Source organism: Solanum verrucosum, unplaced genomic scaffold (genome assembly GCF_900185275.1).
Source record: "Solanum verrucosum unplaced genomic scaffold, falcon-dt-bn FXZP01000150.1, whole genome shotgun sequence".
Taxonomy (NCBI): domain Eukaryota; kingdom Viridiplantae; phylum Streptophyta; class Magnoliopsida; order Solanales; family Solanaceae; genus Solanum; species Solanum verrucosum.
Window position 1 is genome coordinate 430,759 of NW_026020371.1, and position 20,651 is coordinate 451,409.

The 20,651-nt window shown below is 30.9% G+C and overlaps 1 pseudogene; it reads right to left on the reverse strand.

Annotated features, from left to right (window-relative positions):
* Positions 1–15,503: 15,503 nt before the first annotated feature.
* Positions 15,504–16,576, reverse strand: LOC125838385 (U-box domain-containing protein 9-like; annotated as a pseudogene).
* Between the last annotated feature and the right edge of the window lie 4,075 nt (positions 16,577–20,651).

Sequence of the window (20,651 nt, forward strand, 5' to 3'; positions counted from 1 at the left end):
ACCAGCACCTCCATCCCCGACCTTCTTAGTGAAGGTGAATTTTTAGAACCTCCATAATAGATTACTTTTGTTTCTATTTAGTTGAAGTGTCTCAAAATTAGAGTACTAATATACTTAGTTTTATTGATTGTTAGTTTGATTGATTGTTAGTTAGTAAGTGAATGATTTAGGGTTTTTGATTGTTAGTTTGAATTAGGTATTATTTGATTGTTAGTTTGTGTTTGTTGATTGTGAATTGAAAATTTTAATGTTAGGGTTAGTTTGAATTAGGGTATCTTAGGATTTGTTTGAAATTCGGTATTTCTTAAGTTAATTAGTTTGATTTTGGAATTGTAAGATTAGATTGAATTAGGGTATTTAAGGAGTTGTTAGAACTTGGGTATTATTTGAGTTAGTTTGAATTATTATTGAGATTTTAGGACTAATAGTTTGAATTTGGGATTAGGAATAGCTAGCTAATTTGAATTTAGGATTTTAGTACTAGTTAGATTTTGGGATTTTAGGGCTAGTTTGAATTTGTGATTTTAAGATTAGTTTGAATTTTGAATTTAGGACTAGTTTGAATTATTATTGAGATTTTAGGAATACTAATAGTTTGAATTTGGGATTTTAGCACTATAGTTTGATTTTTGAATTCTAGGAGTACTTTCAATTTGTGATTTTAAGACTAATTTGAATTTGAAATTTAGGACTAATTGTTTGAATTATATTTGATATTTTAGGACTAATTTAATAGTTTGAAGTTGGGACACTAGCTAGCTAGTTTGAATTTAGAATTTTAGGGATTTGAATTACAACTTAATTAGAACTTATAATTAATTATAACTTGAATTTACTATAAATTGAACTTAATTAGGAATATGAACTTGAAATTATAACTTGAACTTGGAACTAATTATCTTGAATATATAACTAATTAAATTTAGAAATTATATATGAACTTGAATTGAAACTTGAACTTATTAAAACTTGAGAATATATATATATATATAAAAACTAATATTCTTGGATATGAAGTTTATATTTAACTAATTTAAGAACTTTTCGTGCTAGGCAACTGAGGAAGCTCAACATGTAAAAAAGTTGATACAGGACTATTTTGCTTCTTTCATCAAAGTTGGAGATAAGGTTGGTGCTTCTAAATTTCTCAAGTTCAAGTACAATTGTTTTGAATAATGTGTTTGTGTCCATCTAGTATTAATACTTGACTTTAATGCTAGTAATTATAATTGATTGTTTGTTAGTATATTATTGTTTTTGTTTGTTGGTTGTGTTATTCAATTGTTAATTTGATTTGATTATTGTTAGTTAGGTATAGATAATTGAAGATTTTTATTTTAAGGTTTTTTTAAAAAGAAATTAGGCATTTTTAAATTGGGCATTGTTAGTTAGTGAAGAATTAGCATTTTTATATTTTAGAACTAGTTTAAACTTGAGAATATGTAATTTGAGGTTAAATTGAGATTTTTTTGGATTTGATTTTAGGACTAGTTAGTAAAGTGTTAATTTGAAGTTAGAAATTAGTAATTGAAGTGTTATGAGTAGAAGATGAATGTTTGAATGTCATGAACTTAATTAGAATTTGAAGTTGAACTTAGAATTTGAACGTGAACTTAGAACTTGAACTTGAAATTAGAACTTGAACTTGAAATTAGAACTTGAACTTGAACTTAGAACTTGAACTTGAACTTGAACTTGAACTTAGAAGTTGAAGTTAAACTTAGAATTTGAACTTAGAACTTGAACTTGAACTTAGAACTTGATCTTGAACTTGAACTTAGAACTTAGAACTTGAACTTGAACTTGAACTTAGAACTTGAACTTGAAATTAGAACTTGAACTTGAAATTAGAACTTGAACTTGAACTTAGAACTTGAACTTGAACTTGAACTTGAACTTAGAATTTGAAGTTAAACTTAGAATTTGAACTTAGAACTTGAACTTGAACTTAGAACTTGATCTTGAACTTAGAACTTGATCTTGAACTTAGAACTTGATCTTGAACTTAGAACTTGAACTTGAAATTAGAACTTGAACTTGAAATTAGAACTTGAACTTGAACTTGAACTTAGAACTTGAACTTGAACTTGAACTTGAACTTAGAATTTGAAGTTAAACTTAGAATTTGAACTTAGAACTTGAACTTGAACTTAGAACTTGATCTTGAACTTGAACTTAGAACTTAGAACTTAGAACTTGAACTTGAGGATTCTTTGTTTGATTCCTAGCTAGTAGCAGCGGCTGGATTTTCGCTAAGGGGTTCAAGCTCAACATGTACGATGTATACATAATGTTTTGTTGGACCTTATATGAATTAGGAACCCATTTCGCCCCTCTTGCTCCTCCCCTGGTCCTAGCTACAACACTCACAACACTCAGTATGATCCCATCTGCTCTAGACTTGGTGTGCAGGTTAACTTGTCTGCGCAGTAAATAAGTCAAGGTACACACAAGTTAGTGCTAACTCCACTAATCATTCCCCTAAAAAAGTAAAAAAAGAAAAAGAAGACAAAACGAGAAGTAGAAGGATATATTGACACAAAAAATACTTAAAGGGTACTATAAAGTAAAGAAATTTATCTAGTTGGTACAAGCAAGTTTTTGTTGAAATGATTGGAGTGAATTGATATTTCTTCGCCTTCAGAGGCGGAGTCAAGGTTTGAAATTTATATGTTTGAGACTAGAGACTTAAGTTATAGGGTTTTAAATTAATAGTATAAACATATTCAATGAAACTTTTATACAAATTACACGGTTTGAACCAAAGCTGCAGGGTTTGGCCAAATCCGTAACCAAAATGCTAGCTTGCTTCTGCTCTCCTTTTTGTGTCTGTTAGTGACTGATGATATAAGATTAGAAAGTTAAGGTAGGCAAGACTGGTAACTAGTTCAAGAAATGACTGGAATTTCTATTGGTAGATTGCGTGTTAGGTCTTCTATTTGTCTTGTTTGAAAGTGGAGAAAATAAGCACGAGTAATGGTATGCAGTGACAAAAATCATTTGGTTTCAAAACTTGAGTCTTAATCTGACAAATTTTGAGAAGTGTATTTCATCTTCTCTTCCTCATTTGCTTGGCTGTTTAGTATGTTGGCGATTTCTGATGTGAATTCGGCGGGTCGTCCCCCCTTCCTACGGGTTTCCCCACCGACCCAGTGACACACCAACCACGCCCCTTCTCTTTCTCCGATCATAAAGCCCCCTGATCCCTTTATTTGTCTTTCATCCCCCCTGAATAAGTAAGACCCGTCTTATTTTGTAGTGTACGTTCATGGTTTCTTGTCCTTGGATAATAATAGATGCTGCTGCTGTTACTGGGTTTTTGAATGTTCTGTCGAGGGGTTGTGAGCTGGTGAAGATACTTGTGAGTGGAAATCTTAAGTGGTGAAGGTACTTGCTAGCGGAAATCTTAACTTCTGTTTTAATTTAGGCAACATGGACCACGATACACTTGGAGCTTCACAAGGTATTTCGGCTTTAGGTCTCCATTCTGCCCATCGTGTACCCCTGGTCTTCTAACAATATTTCTGTTTGTTCTGAAAACGATTAATTTATGTGTAGGTTTGTTGCTTTTAAATTTCCAACAGATTATAGAATTGTATATGTCTTTTGGTATCTGAAAGAGTTTAATTAGGGGTTTACATAAAAGTATATCATTGGAAGAAGCTAACCAAATAGTTAAAGCATGTAATATTGATCAGAAAATAGTTTAAGGATGTTGGAAATCAAAAATAATAAGGTGGGAAACGATGTGGTGGATTATCGGAGCCCAAAAAATTGGATAGGCAATATGAAAAATCAAAACGTTCCTCAAGGCTAAGTAGATAGATATTACCGTTGATGGGCTGTGTGGAATTTAAGGTGCAGGACTTGCTTGAAGTGAAGTGTACCAGTTTTCTAGAGCAGGGGGGTATCCTCAAAACACAGGAGGGCATTTCGATATTTTGCAAAAACTCCTCACTTTCTGAGAATGAAGTGCATCACCATAAAATTAAGGGTGGAAGGCTGTTGCAAAACACACTGGCATCGCCACATCAGAATGATTATCAATAAGATTAGGTAACGTCCTCTGCTTAGCAGGAGATGATGTATCTACTTGGTTAGGAAATTGACAAAATGTTCTCTTTAGCAAGAGTAAATAATGCCCTGTAGAAGTTAATAACTCCCCTCCTTCCCAAGAGAAATAACATACTCGTTTCAGGAGGGTGATGAGAATGATAAGGAGAGTGAGGGTGATGAAGAGTAGTTGTATCTATTTGACATTTTAGACTTCTATATTTTTAGAATTGTTTAATTTGATCGTATTTTAGTTTATTTTGAAGTTGGATGAAGTTTATTTTGAAATAGTTTGTATATGTTGAAAATATTGTGTTGTTTTGGTTGGATGAAGTTTATTTGGCTTTGGGTTGTTTTGGTATAAATATGCAGGTGGGCAACTAAAAATTGCAGCAATTTGCTGCCTGTTTTGCAGCAAAAAATCGACCTCCGGAGGTTGGAATTTCAAAAATAAAAAATAAAAATACCGACCTCCGGAGGTTGGAATTTCAACATTACAAAAATAAAAATACCGACCTCCGGAGGTCGGAATTTCAACATAACAAAAATAAAAATACCGACCTCCAATGGTCGGAATTTCAACATTACAAAAATAAAAATACCGACCTCCGGAGGTCGGAATTTCAACATTACAAAAATAAACATACCGACCTCCGGAGGTCGGAATTTCAAAAATACAAAAATAAAAATACCGACCTCCGGAGGTCGGAATTTCAACATTACAAAAATAAAAATATCGACCTCCGGAGGTCGGAATTTCAACATTACAAAAATAAAAATACCGACCTCCGGAGGTCGGAATTTCAACATTACAAAAATAAAAATACCGACCTCCAGAGGTCGGAATTTAAAAAAATGAATATTCCGACATAAAATAAAAACCGACCTCGAGAGGTCAGTAAATACCGACCTCCAGAGGTCGGTATTGAATAGCGACCAAGCTTTTTCCGACCTAAGCTGGGATGTCGGTTTTAGGTCGGTATTTCAAGAAATACCGACCTCCAGAGGTCGGTATTTATAGGTCGGTATTCACAGTTTTTTTAGTAGTGAATGTCGAGGTTAAGACTTGGGAAATAAAGAAAAGATGTAAATAACTTCTGAAAAATTTCTGTTAGGTTGAGCCCATGAGGACCATCCACAACTCGTGGAGTGATCCACGACTCATGGACTCCTTTCGTGGAACTCAGAAAATTTAGAATTTTTTTTATTCTCATTCAAGAATCCATTGCACGGATTGTGGAGTGACTTTGTGGAACTCAGGTTAAATGACAACCTCTAAGATTCAGTTCAGGAGGACTTTCCATGGCTCGTACCATGATCCATGACTCGTGAAACTCATTCAAGGAACTCACACATGATATAGTCTCTCTGAACTAATGCAACAGACACCATCCATGGCTCGTGGAACCTGGTACTAGAATTTCAAGATGGGTTTAGGCTAAGTACTAAGTATTTGTAGGTTCGAACTCTGAGGTATTATACTTGATCATCTATTTTTTTCTTAGTAAACTCAACTATTTTTCTTTATCACCTGATTCCCCATATAAATTAATCAAGCAAAGGAACCCACATTTGTGGACCTCAAAAAATATTTAACACATTTTTTAGAGGCAACTTGAACTCTACCCGATCTCTAATGATGTAGACTAATTAAACGTAGTTATTTATATCTTAGTTTAGAATGGTGTCCTAACACACCTTAGTTTGTTAGGTGACGACTTTTCTCATTTAAACTGTTGGGATATACTATTAACCATATGGTTGAGTTATAGTATTGATTTTAATCCTTTATAAAGACTTTACGTTTTATGTTAATTATTACAATAAATTCTTTGTTTGAATAGATCATTGTGTTTAAATGTGTGTCCATTACTTATATAGTAGACGATATTTGGGTATGGAGTTGTTTAACTCATACGCAGAAGATTAAAATTGTCGATTCTTATAAGTTATAAATTAAATGTTCAAAATCAAAGATAAAGTTGGACAAACATCTTGATGATTATATTGTAACACAAGATTAAATATAATTCAATCTTAATTATAGAAATGGTAAAATTCCAACTTCTTGTGTTAGTACATTTTGCATGTATTGAACGGACCAACTTGAGATATGTATTTAGGTTCTGAATTTCAATAAATAATATCTCTAGTCCATTACATGAGCTTATACTCTTAATCTTGATATAGTTATTATGATCTGTGTAGTTTACTTTATTATTTTAATCTATTAAAAGGTGAGACTCTATGATGAGTCAAAATATTCCTAATGGATTGGATAATAACAAATTACATTTGTGAAATAATAATTAGTTGATAGAACCATATCTCGGATATGAGAAAGAAGACACTTCTTTATGATTGCTTATGAGTAATCACGTGAAAACCCTGCAGGTGGATTATATATGTATATTCGTCACGTGAATTAATTTAAGCATAAATATAAAGGATTAAATTAATCAATGGATTATTTTTTTGAAATTAAATAGAGGAGTGCAGTTACAGATTTTTAGTGGTACAATCTATGATTTATTATTATATGGTTAATTCATGCTTTTTACAAATTAAATATTATAATTGGAAGCCTATGCTAACGGTTCCTATTATGCCTGATTAATTGATCGAGTTCGGAAAAGAAAAGGACTGTTAGTATTTTTTTTCAGTTTAGGAATAAATCGTTTTTGACTTTTATTAGTTTAAAAGCGAAAAAAAAAACTTTTTATTTCCTTAAAAAAAGAAAGAAGAAAATATTGCGATGCTTTGTTTCCTTAGAAGATGAAAGAAACAAATAATAGTGTTCAATGGTTATTAGTGGCTATTGATGGCGTTTAATGGTTGTTGATTACCCTTGGTGTTTATTGTCTTTCTAAATACACTTAATGATATTTAGTGGTTGTTGATAACTATTAATCATGGTTGTTAGATACTCTTAACAGTGTCAAAATACACTTAATGGTATTTAATGGTTGTTGATGACTATTGATCATGGTTGTTGAATACACTTAACAGTGTCCAAATACACCTAAAGGTATTTAATGACCATTAATGGCTATTAATTATGACTAGAAACATTTCATCTTTCAAACCTTTCCCTTGTACTGAAAAGTATAAATAAGGGTGGTGGTTCTCAAGGAAAGATAAATTTTTTTTTGAAAATTTTCTTGCCCACACAAGACTTGATTGAGAGAGTTAGTCAGGAATTAGTAGAAGGTTGCAATCTTGGAGTCACAATCCCTGAACGAGTTGTGTGAAAGATACAAATGGTTAGAGTTTCACAATTTATTTAGTTTACATTATTATGCTATTACGTAAGTTTGTGATTTTGAATAATGCTTCCGCTGCATAAACAACCTAAAAGAGTTGTCACATATTGAACTCCGTCTTTCGCGAGAATAACAAGGCACAACAACACCTAAACATAAATGTAGAAGAAGAAAAAATTATTCCGAGCGCATGACTTGTTTGTATTTTGTTAAGGAATTATAATCTCCTCATAGTTGTCAAGGATTCAGATTACTTCTTCCTACGTAAAGCATAAAAATATTTCTGTAAAAGTGGCAATGCAAATTACAGATTTCTAGGGAATCCAAATGACAGAGCAAAATCACACTAGACACTTGTATTTTTTGTTTGAAAATGATGCATATTAAATAGCATCCCTTATGGGGTGTACTAGGTCCAAAAATATTTTTTTTTCAAGCACTGGTGTAATTAAGGGGAAAGCATAAAGGGAGCCCAATTAGTGAATTAGATGTTAGAACAAGTTATCTCAGTTATTCCATTATATATATGGAATAACTTATTCAATCACTATAATACAAATGATGGAATAAATAATTCAAAGATTATTTAATACCTCAAATCAAACGATTTAACTATTTTTAGGGGTTGGGGGGATTGGAAGGTTTGGGAGAGTGGAGTGAGAATTAGAGAACCTGGATTATTAGCAGGAAAAACACTTGTGATGCTTATTTTTTTACTTTTACCATAGAAGCTATTTTACTGATTTTCAAAAAAAGATGTTTTCGCACCGAAAATATTTTTCAATGATAGCAATTAATCATGAGAAAATTGATTTCTTTTTGAAAAATATTTCTTTTCATACAACATTCCGCAGGTTGACCAGTGTGAAACTGAAAAATGTGCAATCAATTGGACCATGGATCATGTATTAAAGTAAAATTAGTGAGTTGGCATTTGAATAAGTGAAGTCATATCGGTGTGTTTGGTGTGGACGAAAATGTTTGGTTGATCAAAATATTTGAAAAACATCAAATATTTTGTTTAGAAAAATAAGTTCCTTAAAATTGAAGAAAATAACTTACTTAATAGAAGTAGGAATAACAAGTTTCATAATGACATTCTAAGAGTCTGTTTGGATTGACTTATAAATTGTTCAAACATACTTTTAAATCATTTTTAGCTTTTGAGAGTATTTGACAAAGTTAAAAATAAATTAAATAAGTTAAAATGACCTTAAAAAATTATAAGTAGGTACTCCCCTACTTTTCATTTTTTAACTTAATAAAAAACTAGTTTTTAAGAAACTATTTTTTTTAAGTTAAATCAAACGGACTTTAAGTTTATTATCTCTTCCCCACCCGCCCAACCCATACTCAACCTTCACCCCTTGACCGTCCCACCCTGAATCCCCACTCCCTTTCCCTACTTGCCTCCATAACATTTTGTTGGATAACATATTGATGGAAATTTGATTGGGTCACCCATGTGGGTCAACTCGGATTTATATATATAATTATGCGTACTTAAAGAATTATAAAAGGATTCTTATAGGAAAAATCAAGACATCTTTTCATTCTCTGCAATTTCAAAAGAACGAACACTTCTTTTGCTTCTACTCCTTTTCCTTCTTCAATTCCAGTAAAGTTCGTGTGAAGATTCTATGAGGGTTTCTTTTCCTAAAAGTGTTGAAACAAACAATTGTAACATGTATGATTTTAGACTATGTCATTATTTTGGTGTAATTTGTATTCGTTTACATGTGATTGCACTATCAGACTAGTGAAACAATATTCAATGATCCTGCAAATTATGTGTTTAATTAGATTCTTCACATATAAATGTTCTTAAATTAATATTTTTTTATCTACTTATCAAACACTAGAAAATCATTAAATGTGAAAAACATTTTTCTTCTTACCAAAACACACAATGTTGTCAAAATGTTGGTTTTTAATTTGGTGAAGAAGGTAGGCTTTCTTACTAGCTTTTAGGCGCAAGGTACGGCGCCTTTTTGTGTTTGCGTGCACCTAAAATTAGTGTTGATCAGATCATCTACGGTATGGGTGTGCACCGATGAAAAATATATATATTGTCAACTACTTTGACATTACTGTTCAAATGCACGTTAAACACTGACAACTCTTTTTGTCCTTTTTATTTACCTTTTTGTTTGTTTTTTTAAAATCTTTTTTTTTTGTCTTTTTACATTATTAATCAATCTCTTTTTCCAACATACTTTTGTTACCACTTTTCAATTAATTGTATTGTTTTTTGCCGTTTAATTTTATTTTTTTATATTGATTTAATATTAATTATAACTAACGAATTGTAAAAAAGATAATCTTTTTATTTCATTTTATGTAGTATCATTTGATTTAACATAATTTTTAAGAAAAAAAATTGAAATTTGTAGTCTAAAATAATTTTTAGATATCTTTGTGATTGAAAACTATTTTATTGAGGGTAAAAAGAATATTTTCGACTCAATATTTTTTAATTACAGTAACATAACATTCTTTTTAAAACGAACTAAAAAGGAAAGGGTGTTATAGAGTAGTAAGAAAAAATAAATTGAACTAAAGGATAAATATCTTCTTTTCTCTAAACAAAATATTTAAGATGATTCTAATACAAGTTAGAATATGAGTACCATTTTGTTCAAAACAACTAGAGTAATATTTTTCAAAAATAAATAAATGATGTTCACTAATTTCATAGTGAAAAAGAAAGGTACAATCCATGTCATAGTATTTTCCAAAGTTCTATTTTCAATAAATACGTAGATTTAAAGTGGAACGTTTGGTGGAGGCTGTTTTCATTACTTCTCGTAAAGGTGGAAACCTTTACTTGATATTTTAAAATGCTAGATGGTGCTACTACCAACCTTACTTGAAATCTACTCCTTCTCTTTCTTTATATTTGACCTTATGCTTAAAATTATAATTTATTTATTTTTAGCAAATTAAAAAAATAAAATCATACTAACCTTAGTATCACTTTCACTGTCCCAATTTATGTGGCACGTATTTTTTCTATTTTAATTTGTCTCCAAAAATATTATATTTACGTAATTAGAAATGATTTAATTTTAAAATTTCTCTTTTAACGTTAATAAGATTATTTACAAACACAAAAAAATCTTTTAGATTTGTCTTAGAGCACAAATTTTAAAAGTTTTGTTTTGCGTCAAGACATAAACTAAGATATAAAAGATCCTCCATCGGTCTCATTTTATGTGGCACGAGCATTCTTTCTTTTTCGTCTGTCCCAAAAAGAATGTTACTTTATTGTAATTAGAAACAATTTAACTTTAAATTCTTCTTATACTTTTCATGAAATAATTTACAACTACTCAAATATCTAAAAAAAAATATTTTAAATCAGAAATTAAAGAAATCTGTCTTTTTTTAAAATATCATGTTAAATCAAATAATGACACATAAAATAAAATGGAGGAACTAGGTAAAGTAGCAATGGTCAAAGTCAATTAAAATAGAGGAATTATATAGCTCCTCATGGCATGTCCCACTCACACAACCAACAAACCAAACTTCATTTGAGAGTACTTGTAGCTGACAAGAGTTGAAGAAGAAGAAATTACTACTTGTTCACTATATATTAATTATTCAACAACTCCTTTTTTTGTCTACTAATTAATTTCCCCATATTTCATTGTATGGTCATGATGGAATTAATGGTAAGTTCATCTTCTCTATATGCAAAAAATTGATTTCTAGAAAAGCATTTTGTTGATGTAGAATTAATGTTGTTGTAGGATTCATGTAAAAGATCAAGTGGAGTTCAAATTCCAGTATTTGGAGATTGGGATAAAGCAAATGAGCTGCCAATTACCCAGTATTTTGAGTCTGCTAGACAAGCTGGCTTGATTCCTCATTCTTCTTCACAACAACTCTATTTCCACAAAACTCAATTTTATGCTATCCCTAATAATGTTCCTCACACAAAGGTTAGTATATTTTTATTTTTTGACCTTTTAGAATCTTTGGAGATTTCTCTTCTATCATCTGTGGCAGAATCAGAGTTTTTTACTGATAAAAATAGAAATTGAGTGAGATTATTAATTTTATTCTCGAACTATTACATCACCGATCTTGTAACATGAGTGAAATACACCTCTATATTCTCATCAAGTTTAGGGGCGTTTCAATATTTCTCTCAGTTTTTTATTAAGAGTTTCGTGCTCCTATAAGAGTTTGAGAGCAATTGTTATGTTTTGTGACAGATTGAAGGTGTATCTAAGTTTAGTTAGTCAAGTAAAAATGTATTTTTAAGACTATCAATAATTCGAAGATAAACTTATAATTTGCGTCAAATTCAAATGTTTTCAATACTTTCTTTGAAAAATGTAAGGTTGACACCTCTTGGATAAGAAAGAGGGCTTGATAACTTAGATTTCTTTTAGTGTATGTATTTATATTTACGCTTACTAAAATAAATAATGAGTTACCTAATATAGGGTACGATGATCTTTATGGTAGTTTAGTTTGTGGAAAACAAAACCTTCATTTTTTTTACACTAATTGAATTTTATTAAAGTTTTTTTTTTAGTATCATTGGCAAAGTTATTTAGAATTTAAACATCAAATCTGAAATACTTTCTTTGGTTCATATATTATTTGTTTTTAGGGGTTCTGCATACTTTTAAGATAGATATTTATAAGTAGCCTTGAAAATAAAAATATTTTTCTATATTTACCATTATCTCACTTAAATACTTAACTTGATTAATGCTTCTTACTATGTTGGAACCTTAATTAAGGATATATTAGGGGAAAAGTATTTTCTATATGTATCAGTTTGTTTGTATTTTTATTTGAAACGAATTCAAGAAGATACTTAAAATCATTTGATCTTGTGTTTTTAAAATATTATTAGTTGAAAAAGTTAAAATTAAAAAATTGCTAAAAAATAAAAAAAAATGATTTTTTAAAATAACTTAAAAGGGAAAGGGAATAAAAAGTTTATTTGTTCTTATTAAAAGTCAAATACAACAAATATAGTTTGTAGAAGTGACTAATATTTGGACCACAAGAAAGAAATATATGATATAGTCATGATAGTATGCTGACATTGTATACCTAATATAATTAAGTAACATAGAGAACAACTATTATGTCAAAATAATAAAATGGCATTTCTTTGAATGTTGAACCAAAAAGAGTCATTGGAAGTAGCAAAATTTCCAACAAACTCAACCCAATTTCAACATTGGACTTGGAAGTCAAATATTGATGCTTGACTTTTAGCAAATATTATTTGCCTCGAACTTGGAATAAAATGTGTTTTTAGGCATAGTGCCAATTATTCAAATATATATGTACATCTTCACCAACGGTCTATCATGTGGTATGATATTCTAATGTTAATGCTATAGTACTTACATATTCTTCTTTTTTCGTGAAAAGAAAAGTAACATATTGTCATTTTGTTAAACTATCTCTCAATCTCAAGTAAATTGAGATCTATATAAGTTTTGTTATTCATGTCTTTACATTTAAGTTTGTCTCAATCGAATAAAAATTTAATTTTTTTGGCAGTAAAATTTACTATTTTCTACTTGGTATACAAAAATGGTAAGAGATTACAAAAATGCTATGTAATAGCTCGTACATTAAAAATAATCGATCACATTATGTGACTATTTATTTTGATATATTACTCTTTTAAAGCAAAGTTGAATGTATATTTGAGATAAATTAGTCAAATTAGGTGATTTCTCTAGCTTTTAGAAATTAAGGGGTAAAAACATATTTAGAAAAGGTACAAATATTTTTTGCAAAAAATAGCATCAAACGCAACTCCAACCTCAACTTTAAATTTTTCAAATAAAATAAATATTACTCCCTTCATTCCATATTAAGTTAATTTTTGAGGCATTTTCATTTTTCAAATTAACTTAATTGTTCAGTTTTCAAGATTACTTTTAGAGTGTTCTGCCAATTTTACCTTTCATTAGTTAGTATTGGAATTAGTGATTAATTAATATTTAGTTATTTTAATCATAAATTTGACAATAATTAATAAGGGTAAAAATGGAAAACTAGGTTCAATTTATGTTTTAATCTACTTTTTCTTAAAGGGTGTGAAACACCTCAAAAATCAACTTAATATGAAATGGAGGGAGTATGATTCAAGTGTCTTACTTTTTTTGTCTGTCTCAAAAAGTATGTTTTTTTTCTATATTTAATAAGTTTTTCAATTCAAACATTCTAAATGACAAGTTTAAGATCATAAAATTTTAATTTAACACTATAAAAATCATTAAAAATCTCTCTCTATTGTTTAAATTTTGTATTCAGTCAATATTTAAGAGGATGTACTTATTCATAATAATGACATATTTGATGTTCTTTTATAATTTATACAATCATTCCAAAAACAAAATTGTACGTAAAAAGTAGGCATATTTATTTATGAAAGAAAAGAATAGGAATTAATTAATATTTGTAAATAATACAGACAAAGGGAGCAGCAATAAATAGGAAGAGGTGTGGTGGAAAAGTAGAGAAAACAAGTGGGCCTCAAAGACAGACAGCCCAGCGGCCCACTAAGCCTAAACCTGTGGATGAAGATCTCTACAAAATTCCTCCTCATCTACTTCCTGGATATAAAAGAGTAAGTTTTCTCCTAAAATTTATTTTATATTATGCTTTTTAAGAAAAAAGTTATTTTGCATGATAATTAGTTTAGTTTACCATTGCAACTTATTTAGTGTTCTCTTAAAAGAACTTTTTCAATAAGTGAACATGAATTAATTTATTTTAATTAATTAATTTGACTAATGAACATGAATTAATTATTTAGGTTTTTTATATTGGTCAAGTATATAGTATTTTCAAGGTTAATAACTCTCAAAAGTAAAATAGGAAGAATAATGTCATTTATGCATTTTTTTGTTAAATGATAATAAGTACTCTCTTTGTCCAACAATGCTTGTCCACTATTGACTTTGCACATTTCTTAAAAAACTATAAATAGAAAGATAATTTTACTATATCACCCTTTGAATATAATATTTTGAAAAATGTAATAGAGAAATAATTATAATTAATGATAAGAGTAACTTAGGAACGCACTGTAAAATTATCCATTGATTTAATAAAGTAGACAAGTATTGTTGAACATTTCAAAATAGTATATTGGACAAGTATTGTTGGACGGAGTGAGTATTAATGAACATTTATTTTTAGTAAGGATGACATATAAATAAGAACGGAGGTAGTAATATGCAGTTGATTTAAAACTGGCATTATAGAAAAAAGTAGGAGAAACGAATATGGAGTAAAAAGTAAGCTAACAAGAGTTTTGTTTTGAAAAAGATATTTTGAGATTAGAAAAAATATTAAATAGTAAAATATTAGATCAAAGTAAAAGTGGTTATAAGTTGAAAAATCATAAGTTGAGGATGACCAAGTTATGACATTTAACTAGTTTGAGCTTGTCATTTTACTTTCCTTGAGCACAATTTTTTACACAGATAATCTTGTTTTTGGAATAATAATATGAGCTCTAGCCTCGACTTTCTTGTTTGAAAACAGAAAAGATTAATATTTGCATTTTGTGACTATTTTTGTTTGCTTATTTGATATGGATACAGAAGAGAATGTTTGGATTCTTCTCAAGATGCCTTGCTCCCCCTTGCAAGGCATAGATAGGTACACAATTTGCCCCATGGGAGATTTTGACACAATTTGCAACAACATCTCAACTCCTAGAAGGCGCGCGCCAAAGGAGGAGAGATTGAGAAATGGCGTTTCTCTTATTCGTATTAATAACAACAACTAATATAGGAGGAATGTTTTATATGCTTTGTGCACCAGTCATGCTCATTTTTCTTTTAGTGTAAGAGCTAATTCCACCTTCTTTGTAATGGCTTAAATGTTTGATGTAACCTTGGCTATTTTCTTAGCCCCTTCATCAGCAAGGAAGATAATTTGACTAAATTCAGACACCCTTCATTTGCCACAATCCATTTAACACTAAACCATCAGAAAATATCTTGTATTATACAAAACCAATAGTAAAGCAATTTGAACATTTTATAAGAGAAGCCATAAGCAGGATGACAGAAGACAAACTACTAGCAATGCTCAGAATTTCACAGTAATGTACATTGGTAAGCAAACGAATCTATAGATTTTCTGTCTAATGAGAAGCAACGGCACTTACTAGCAAAAGATTCAGCTTCAACTACCAGAGAAATATTTGTCAATCTGCTCAACGATTTCTTTCGCCTTCCTCTTGGCTCTAGTGGTCCCGTTTAGGGGATGATTAGCTATAGTCCCATTAACACTCTCATCTCTCCACATCTCTTGCAACCTTGTTCTGTCATTATAACACAGTGTGTGAAGAATCGCGATGCAGTGCTCCTTGCTTTTATCACTTGTGTCCTCCTTAATGATACTAAGGAGACAAGAGACTGCATCCAGCTTTACCATGCATCTGCTCAATAGGTTTGTCATAACTGGACAGCATGGCAAGAAGGACTAACAATTCATCAACGAGTATGCGATCAGTGATCTTCTTCATAATCACCTTTATTGCTCCTTCAAAAACAGCTATAGACCTATTTTCTTTGACAACGCCAAGACTAACAATTGTTGCAGCAGCATCTTTCATGGCCAACAGTGGTCCTTCATCCAGGAGTTTGACTAAAGGCTTGAGAGAACCTGCCTTCATTATAATACACTTGTTTGACTCAAGTGATGATAGTGTGCAGAGAGCAGCAGCAGAGTTGCTTCTTGTTTCAAGTGTTCCGAATTTCAAAGACTCAACAAGTAAAGGAATGACAACAGGATTTGTTGCTATAAGCTTTTTATTGGGGTCATGTAATGAGATGTTCATAACTGTCTTGTAGTTTAGGATGATCATTCAGTTTTCCAGACATTAGAGGTTCTAGCAATTTGGTAACAGCAACACTGTCCTCTTCGAAAAAAGCCCGTAGAGGTGGAAAGCGTTTAGTCAGAATACGAACTAGTTTTGCAGCCTTCATATTCTCCAGAACATCATCATTAGATGACAATGTCTCAAGCAGTGAATTAAAATGATATCGGTCTGATTCTGGGAATACACCGTGGTCCTTATCAGGCAGCTCGATTCCATGGTCGTTGCACCAGAGTAAAATAAATTTTCTCATTAGAAGATTTGGGATGAGATCTGAATGGGGGAGAACCTCCTTTGTTTCAGGGCAGGTTCGACTACCGTTGTTGAGCCACTTTTCAATGAATAGTCTGCAAACAAGAATAACGAAAACAACCATCCTAAGAAGAAAGATGAATGAAATTTCCTAGACTTTGAGAACGCAATATAGTTTATAATTCTGAATACGCCTCTGGTGATATTCATGACAAACAATCACCACTGCAAAACAACATTATGAAAGCAAATTAAACCTTCTGAACCCCCTCTTCCTAACCAGGTAGCCTTTATCTTATAGTTTTTCTTTTTCTATATGGCTAGATGAACACCATGTCATTCAGCAACTAGCATTTCTTTTGGCTTAAACTACAATAACAATTTTATGATTCCGAATCCGTTATATTCATGACAAACAATCTCGAAATTGGTCATATTTTCACAGGGGACAGACATATCATCCTTTTACAAAAATCCCTAACTATATAGAGAATAAATAATTTCAAAGCAGAGTTGAAGAGCAATATGAATTTTAACAGAAAGCAACTGTAATTTGTAGTATATATATATAAGAGGTGGTTACAGAATTTGTTACATTAGGCTCCGCTCCACTTTCTTTCTTCTTTGTAAACCATCTTCTCTATTCCTTGAATTACCAATATTTTTTTAAAAATAAATAAATATGGAATTAACGTTTTCATGTATTTGAAAAAAAGTATGACCATATATATGGGGTAGATTAGATAATAAAAATGTATTCTTAAATATTTATTTGGTCATAAAATTCAATTATATTTTATAAATATTTTTCAAGTTACAATAACTAGCTTAGACATGAGAAATGGATTTGACCGTACAAAAAACCTCAAATTGTGATATCGTTATTGGGCGTTGTCATGATCCAAAATCACAAGTCGTGAAGGCACCCATGTTACCAACTCAATCAATATTAATAATGGGAAAAATAAGCGACAAGTAAAATATCCCAACAGTTAACTCTTTCATAAGTATTAAATGCGAAAAATTAAACTACAAGCCAAGATTAATGTCATAAGTACAAGAGCAATACAAGTCTAAAATTATATAATAAGTTTAAACATAAAAAATTATCCTATCAGAATACCAAAACAACCTAATAAATAGAGATAGATAAAGGTGTCAGTAGCAGAATATCCAAGTAGCTCACCACAACTCCAAGATTATCTAAACTCAAACTCAAAGCTCCAAGAAATGCACTCGAATTCGAAATCCAATCTGCATCATAAAAGAGTGCAGCAAGTGTAGTACAAGTACGAAATCACGTGTACTCAGTATATCTCATAGACCGACAACGAAGAAGTAGTGACATGAGTATATAAGAAAATCATCCTTTAATTTTACAAGTTTACTTCACACCTTATCAGCCAAGTTCCATCAAATATGAATAATTAAATGTCACAAAATGTCCATATACTAATGAAACACATAATCAAATAAGAATGAAGGATATTGTATAAGATGCAATTGAATGCAACACCATGAAATAATATGCCTCAAATGCCAAGTACTCTCTCTTAACTGTATATACACGATATTTGTAGTTTAGTTTTCCGCACTTATACGAGTTAGTTCTTTTTATTCAATATTATTTCTTCATTAGTTAAGTTGTTAGTTGATAATAAAAGAACATGGTTCGCCTATTGGGTAACAGGTTCCCTCATGGCCTAATGAGATTTTGGGTCGTGACAACATGGTAAGTTACCCCTAGTGGTCATTTTCAAAGATGAGAATGGGGAGGTAGATCAAGTGAAGGTCTTCCTCGGATAGAGTCTCATGAAGTTGTCGAGGGTTTTTATTAGGGGTGTCAAATGGGTGGGTTGAAATTAAAGATATTAAAATGGGTTGAAATAGAAATCAAGTTGAGTCCTGACCCGCCTAAGTTTACTACGGCTCAAATGGTTGGACTCAAATGGGCTAAAAAATGGATTGGGTCTTGTCTCTTGACCCACTTAATCTCAATATTTTAACATAGTGTTATTTAAGTTTTATAACTACAATTTCAATTTCAACTCAAGATTTTTTTTTAAAAAAAGAAGTTACAAATGTATAGATAAATCTTAGAAGATATAAAATAGATAGTAATTCATACCTTCAATATAAGAATATACATTACATCAATGCAACTATGCAAGTAAAGAGTCTTAAAAATAGGTTGAAATTAGAGATTAAATTGTACTCAATTGAAAATTCTTTTTCATGGATTAATGTTTGAATGAGTTGAGATTAAACTCAATTCAAATTATCTTAAACCCAACTCATAAAATTCTGGAAGGTTAGAGCAGATTTACCTATGTTTTGACACCTCTAGTTTTGACAGATCAATGAAGGCATCAACGACCTCAGCATATCTAAAATTTGGCTTGTTTAGAATTTGCAATGTATAAGTATCGCATAAACAGTGTATATATCTGATACATCATTTATACATAATATATAGTATTAATACAATATCAATACATTAAATATACATATGACCATTTTATTGAAATTATTTTTTGTTGCTCGTAAAGATAGGCTAAGAATCCCTTGAGATAATAACACTCTCTATCAGTTGAGGCAATAATGTTATCAAAATTGACTGATATTTTATCTTCTCACCTAATTTTGTGAAATTTTTGTGAAAATTAAAAGTTACTACTTTTTATCCATTAGCGCGCCTAACAACATCAAAAACACTATCTGCTATAATCTGTTTGCTCAAGAAATGTTCTTTAGCAGATATAATCTATTAGCAGGATCAAGTTCGCCATTACTGAAGAGTGGAGACGATGGACCATATCGAGCTGTTAGTGAAATCTCAGAGCCAACTTTATGTACTGGATTCTGTCCTTTTGAAAACCACACTCGACAAATTCACAAGGCTCAGAAGTTATAGAGAAGGCTAGATTAGTGCAAACTCTGGGTCAAATTTTCTTGTTATTCAATAAATCTTGAGATCAGCCTCACAGTACCTTCCTATCCAACAATCGTCCTTCACATGCAAACAAATTATTGAGCCAAAAAAATAAAAACAAATTTCTTCAATAGGATCAAAATATATAATTAGGAGTCCGTCAAGATCCTAATGCTTCACTTGGGTATTAGTATGGACATCTTTATTGTGACTGCCTCACTTTCTAAGTCTGCAATTAAAACCACAAAAACAATTAGACTGCAACCTGAAAAATTTAACACCTGAAACAGCATCAACTGCATGTATATCTTCAATATTATATCTAATGCACATGATGATACTCGCCAATATGCATTTAGCAAAAAAATTGCTACCATTAAACTAATATCTTATTCCTGTATAATATCAAATAATATGCGGAGTCAACTTAGCATGTATACTAAGATTATCTTGTATATGAACTTTCATGCTTATCATTAGATGCTTTCTCGTTCACAGGGAAAAATTTCTTTCGCAAAAAACAAGTTTCTTCTAACTGGCACAATTCAGGTACCTCTAGGCATTAAGATTTTATTGTACTTGCCAACTTAAGAATCCCTCCCTATAGGACTTGTCTAAAACAATCAAACTGATTAGGATTCAGCTCTGTTATTATTGACTACTACCTACAGGAATCCAATCTTTTGGTGTGGCTCTCGCACCTTCTGAGTGCAGATGTGGCTGCCCCACTTTCTATATCTGCTGTTGGAATTACAGAAACAACTCAAAAGGCCTACACCTGAAGCTGCATCAAGCAGTCTCAGGTGAAAAACTATTGCTACCATAATACTATGCACTATTCCTGTATAGTAATGTACATTTATACAAGCAAATCTCATAACTGGAATGTCGTCTTCAACAACCAGATACTTCACCCAATCGTGAACCAAGCAAATCTTACTTTAATAACTTGTGTTTACACTTGTACATTGAAGCACAACCAACAAACCAAAAGGATTTAGCATTAGATCTGTGCAACAATAAAAAAGGAACTCAGCAGCAAATGTTTAGGTTTCAGGTCAAGTTATACCCAGCACTATGGTAAAGAACAACTTACTATAAATGATGTGCACACGAAGAACATTATCCCTGAGGTTTTAGACATACCCTATGCCACTTGAAAATCAAAGAGAAAATTATTTCTTTGGATAGGGAAAAAGATGTAGAACAATTTCCGTGACAGTACTTACATGGGGTGATTAAGAATGTACATATGCAAAAGATTCAG